This window comes from Terrapene carolina, unplaced genomic scaffold (assembly GCF_002925995.2).
Source record: "Terrapene carolina triunguis isolate 2854851 unplaced genomic scaffold, T_m_triunguis-2.0 Scaffold66, whole genome shotgun sequence".
Lineage (NCBI taxonomy): Eukaryota > Metazoa > Chordata > Testudines > Emydidae > Terrapene > Terrapene triunguis.
Genome location: NW_020664417.1, coordinates 45,327,216 through 45,333,830, shown reverse-complemented (window position 1 = coordinate 45,333,830; position 6,615 = coordinate 45,327,216).

The window sequence follows — 6,615 nt, the reverse complement described above, 5'->3', positions numbered from 1 at the left end:
TAGCCTATTATCCCTAGCCTACTCTGCCACAGACTCCCTGTTTGGTCCTGGCTGCCCTAACCTTTGGTTTATAGAATGATTCTTGCTCTTACTCTCTGGCCCAATGAATCAGGCAGAGGAGGGATTTGACCAACAGCCTCCCACATGCTGGGTCAGTGGTACCACTTCTCCTGGTTGTGCTTTGTGCAGAGCCCAATCCGGTTGGCATGCTCTGAGACACCTACCAAACTGCGGGCCCCTAGGCAAGATAGGTGTGAGAATGCAGAGTTTCAGAATTCTGCTAGGGCTTGGGCATGAGCTGTATGCTGGGCATCAGGACTGAGGCAGCACTCTGAATGCTCACCTGCAGAAAGTTAAGTGTCTAGGGAGTTTAGGCACCTACAGGGTTAGCAGAACCCTAGCAGGGGTTTTGAGGAGCTCACTTTTGGATTTAAGTGCCTTACATGGAAGTTAGGTTCTCGCTAGAGAGAATCAAGGGAGATTATGCCAGGCTGGGGAGGACGCTTAAGGAAATCGAGGCTCAGATCATCTTCAGTGGGATTCTGCCTGTTCCTAGAGAAGGGCAGCAAAGGGCTGACAGGATTGTGAGGATAAATAGTTGGCTAAGGGAATGGTGCTATAAGGAGGGCTTTGGGATGTATGGCCAGTGGGAGGCTTTCGGGGACAGACAACTGTTCTCACGGGATGGACTTCACCTAAGTAGGGAAGGAAATAGACTTCTGGGAGGGAGGCTGGCTCATCTCATCAAAAGAGCTTTAAACTAGGAATTTGGGGGAGACGGTTGGGAGATGTCCAGTTAATCTCCACGCCAGATTACAAGGAGGGTGACAAGATAAGAACAGGTATAGCCGGGGAGAAGAGATTGGACATAAGGAGGAGGAGGGGGATGGATACTAGACTAATAAGTCATACTGGCAATACGGTGTCCATACCAAATTGGACGAGTGTGAGAGAGGCTAAACGGCATAAATTAAGATGTTTATACACCAATGCGAGAAGCCTAGGTAACAAAATGGAGGAATTGGAGCTCCTGGTCCGTGAAATGAAACCAGATATTGTAGGAATAACTGAAACGTGGTGGAACTGTAATCATGACTGGAGTACAGGTATGGAGGGGTATGTGCTGTTTAGGAACGACCGGAACAAAGGTGAAGGTGGGGGAGTAGCACTGTATGTCAATAATGAGGTAAACTGTAAAGAAATAATAAGTGATGGAATGGATAAGACGGAGTCTGTCTGGGCAATACTCACATTGGGTAAAAAAACTACTAGAGCCTCCCCTGGGATAGTGCTTGGGGTTTGCTATAAACCGCCGTGATCTACCCTGGATATGGACAGAGAACTCTTTAATGTTTTTAGGGAAGTAAATACTAATAGGAACTGTGTAATCATGGGAGACTTTAACTTCCCGGATATAGATTGGGGAACAAATGCTAGTAACAATAATAGGGCTCAGATTTTCTTAGACGTGCTAGCTGATGAATTCCTTCATCAAGTAGTTGCTGAACCGACGAGGGGGGATGCCATTTTAGATTTGGTTTTGGTGAGTAGTGAAGACCTTGTTGAGGAAATGGTTGTAGGGGACAACCTTGGCTCGAGTGATCATGAGCTAATTCGATTTAAACTAAATGGAAGGATTAACAGAAATCCATCTGAGACTAAGGTTTACAATTTCAAAAAGGCTAACTTTAATAAATTAAGGCGACTAGTTAGGGAAGTGGACTGGACTAACATATTATGGATCTAAAGGCAGAAGGTGCCTGGGATTATTTCAAGTTAAAGTTACAGGAGCTGGCGGAGGCCTGTATCCCGAGAAAGGGAAAAAGGTTCATAGGCACGAGATTTAGACCGAGCTGGATGAGCGAGCGTCTCAGAGGGATGATTAAGAAAAAACAGAAAGCGTATAAAGAGTGGAAGAGGGGAGGGATCGACAAAGAAACCTACCTTATGGAGGTCAGAGCATGTAGAGATGGAGTGAGAAAGGCCAAAAGCCGAGTAGAGTTGGACCTTGCGAGGGGAATTAAAACCAATAGCAAGAAGTTTTATAACCATATAAATAGGAAGAAAACAAAGAAAGAAGAAGTGGGACCGCTGAAGGCTGTAGATGGAGTGGAGATTAAGGATAATCTAGGCATGGCACAATATCTAAACCAATATTTTGCATCGGTCTTTAATGAGGCTAATGAAGGGCTTAGGAATAGAGGCGACGTGACAGAGGGGAATAAAGGAGGGGGCATTGACATTACCGTATCCGAGGTAGAAGCTAAACTTGAACAGCTTAACGGGACTAAATCGGGCGGACCGGATGATCTCCATCCGAGAATATTAAAGGAACTGGCGCGAGAAATTGCAAGCCCGTTAGCGATAATTTTTAATGAATCAGTAAACTCAGGGATGGTACCGTTGGACTGGAGAATAGCTAATGTGGTTCCTATTTTCAAGAAGGGGAAAAAAAGTGACCCGGGTAACTATAGGCCTGTTAGTTTAACATCTGTAATATGCAAGGTCTTGGAAAAAATTTTGAAGGAGAAAGTAGTTAAGGACCTTGAGGTCAATGGCAATTGGGACAAATTACAACATGGCTTTACAAAAGGCAGATTGTGCCAAACCAACCTGATCTCCTTCTTTGAGAAAGTAACAGATTTTTTAGATAAAGGAAATGCGGTGGATCTAATATACCTCGATTTCAGTAAAGCGTTTGATACGGTACCTCATGAGGAATTATTGATTAAATTGGAAAAGATGGGGATCGATATGAAAATCCATAAGTGGATAAAGAACTGGTTAAAGGGGAGACTGCAGAGGGTCGTACTGAAAGGTGAACTGTCAGGTTGGAGGGAGGTGACCAGTGGAGTTCCTCAAGATTCGGTTTTGGGTCCGATCTTATTTAATCTATTTATTACTGACCTCGGAACCGAATGTAGAAGTGGGCTGATAAAGTTTGCGGATGACACAAAGTTGGGAGGTATTGCCAATTCGGAAAAGGATCGGGATATCCTGCAGGGAGACTTGGATGACCTTGTAAACTGGAGTAATAGTAATAGGATGAAATTTAATAGTGAAAAGTGTAAGGTGATGCATTTAGGGGTGACTAACAAGAATTTTAGTTATAAGCTGGGGACGCATCGGTTAGAAGTAATGGAGGAGGAGAAGGACCTCGGAGTCCTGGTTGATTGCAGGATGACTATGAATCGGCAATGTGACGTGGCCGTGAAAAAAGCTAATGCGGTCTTGGGATGCATTAGGCGAGGTATTTCTAGTAGAGATAAGGAGGTGCTGCTTCCGTTATACAAGGCGCTGGTGAGACCTCATTTGGAGTACTGTGTGCAGTTCTGGTCTCCCATGTTTAAAAAGGATGAACTCAAACTGGAATGGGTGCAGAGAAGGGCCACTAGGATGATCCAAGGAATGGAAAACCTGTTGTATGAAAGGAGACTCGAGGAGCTTGGTTTGTTTACCCTAACCAAAAGAAGGCTGAGAGGGGATATGATTGCTCTCTTTAAATATATCAGAGGGATAAATACCAGGGAGGGAGAGGAATTATTTCAGCTCAGTACTAATGTGGACACGAGAACGAATGGATATAAACTGGCCGTCGGGAAGTTTAGGCTTGAAATTAGACGACGGTTTCTAACCGTCAGAGGGGTGAAGTTCTGGAACAGCCTTCCGAGGGAAACGGTGGGGGCGAAAGATCTCTCTGGCTTTAAGATTAAGCTTGATAAGTTTATGGAGGGGATGGTTTGATGGGATAACGTGATTTTAGTCAATAGGTCTATAACGTGCCATCGCAGGTAATTAGTATCAATGGTCGATGCGGGTCTGGCTGGAGATTCTTGCCCACATGCTCGGGGTTCTGCTGATCGCCATATTTGGGGTCGGGAAGGAATTTTCCTCCAGGGTAGATTGGCAAAGGCCCTGGAGGTTTTTCGCCTTCCTCCGCAGCATGGGGCAGGGGTCGCTGGCTGGAGGATTCTCTGCGACTTGAAGTCTTCAAATCATGATTTGGGGACTTCAACAGCTGAGTTAAGGGAGAGAATTATTCCAGGAGTGGGTGGGTCAGCTTTTGTGGCCTGCATCATGCGGGAGGTCAGAGTAGATGATCATATTGGTCCCTTCTGACCTTAGAGTCTATGAGTCTATGAGTAAATCCCTTTGTGGATCTAGCCGTTAGCCTCTCTGTGCATCAGTCCCCAACCATAAAATGAGAATAGCAGTACTTTCCTGCTTCCCAGGGTTATGTGAGGATAAATAGATTAAAAGATTGTAAGGCACTCAGATACTATTGTAATGGGAGTTATACAAGTACCATAGATAAAAATGCTGGGAAACGGGGCCAGAATACAAATAAGCTCCTTTTTCGTCAGAACAAGCAGATATGTGGAAGGAGCAGGAGCTCTGCCTTGCTTCACTCACAGACAAAAGGATAAAGAACCCAAGAGAGGCACTGGGTGGCCCTGTGAAAGCCTAGGAAGAGAACTGTTGGATTTATTTATCAGTGGAAATATTGTTGACTGAGAATTTTGTATTGGAAGCCCAGTACGGGAGAAAGTTTGAACAAGGTGAAGGAACGGCCTTGGGCAAAGAGGCAGAGTGGGCTTGAGGCCCGGAATGGGCATCTGCATATTTAGCTGCCCAAGTTTCTTCCCATCGTGTCCAGTTCCACCATGAGGAGAAAAAAAGCCTGCACCCTAGGTAAAGACTGAGAAAGATTTATTTTTTTACCTTGTTAACATGGAAGGGGTGGAGTTTTTGGTTTAGCTGGATGACTAAACTACCCAACCAGCAAGAGGGAAGCTGAGGCAATGGCTGCAAGCACTAAGCCACTGCAACACCTTTTTCTAGTTTACAAACCTTTGAATTGACTAAATGGAATTCTGTGTCACAGGTATTCAGTGAATAATTTCTGTGTACAAATTTCATCCCAAGCATTGTGCAATTTAACTATTTACTGGTCTCTGTTTTTGGTGTGTGATTGGTCATATAAGCCATGCAGTATTGTTTCCTGTTCCTGACAGGGTGACTAAAACTTTTAAACATAAAATAATAAACAGTGTGAATAAAGTATTTCTGGCACAAATTTTTGAAAGAATGATGATCTGTGCTAAAAAACATTAAAATTTCTACTATTCAGATATTAACATTTTCACAAAACCTCAGCACCTGTCTGAATACAACAGCAAGCTGAACTTGCTATTTTTGTTCATGACATTATTTACAAGCCACTTTTTGAATTATTCAACCAGCTCTAGGATGTGACCTCTGAATTTTATATTAGAAACAATTAATCTTCTCTGAGTCTTTCATGGACATCTTTCAATTCCTGGCTTGCGCACCCATACACACAGTATGTATGTACTTGTATTTGCATTTCTCAAAGACTTTTCTAATTAGAAAAATATTAAAAATCATTGCATTAACTGTCACAGTACAAACAGATGGAATATTTTGTTTTATTGATCTAGGGAGCAATGTAGCAAATTCAACATTTTATAAACAAATTCACAACACTGTAAGGCAACAACGTATTATGTGTCCCTCTTTTGCATTTTTAATCTCTCCATTTTGTAACATCACCACTATGTTTTCACATGGAAACGTACACTGTGTAATATTTCTTCAGTTTAAAAATATCTTTAATAAAAACTTTATTGAAAAATAATGTATATTGTGCAGATAGCTACAAATAAACCAAGGTTAGGTACATTAAATACATTACCAATATTTCCTATATGAAAGTATTGTAAGGTGGGGGATTCCAACAATTGGGAGAGGGGTCCCAGGTCCCAGCCACACACCTCTGCACAAACACCAACCCTCTCTCCTACAGGGATCAGAGTTAGCCCCTGGAATATGAACTACACTTAACAATAGAACAACACTTATCTAATCCAAGCAAACCAGGAGTAGACCTAGGTCAGGCTCTCTAGCAGGGGTTATACAGACTTTCTTGCCTTGATAGAGCCACAGCTCCTCCCCCACTGGCTGGCTAGACACACACAGACTCTCAGCCCCATGCCAATGCACTCCCACGCCCTCCCCTTTGGGCCAGTCCAACCTGTGAGCTCAGAATAGTGGTCTCAACTGTCCTGTGAACTCCAGGCTGTGCATTTATGAGAGTCCCCTTTTGCAAGCAATTGGCTCCCCTTTAAGCAGCTCCAGGTTCAGTTCTCTCTCTCTCTGCCCCAGCTCAGGTTTACTGCTTGTTGGCCAGCTTCTTCTTTATTCTTTCTCTAAATCTTCCCAGGCTGATGAACCATCCCATCTCCTGTCTGCTCATTGGCTCAAACCCTTTCAGAGTTAATTCGGTGTCCTTGTTTCAGAGTTAATTCGGTGTCCTTGTTTTTGAGGAGCACTCCCCCCACAGCCAATCAGGTTTGTGCTGCATGGAGTTGGGGAGAGAAAGAAGAGCTTTCTGCCCAGCCCCACAGTACACAATCATCATAAACTGCCATGATATTTCACTTCTGTGTCAGCTCTTTGTCCACCCTGTGAGAATAGCAGCAATTTATGGCTGTGGGTCAAATTCTATTCTCAATTACTAGATGTAGCACCAACTGACTCAAGTAGGATTTGGACCAGGAGTTGGATCTCATAGCAGACTTTGACCCTGAATGT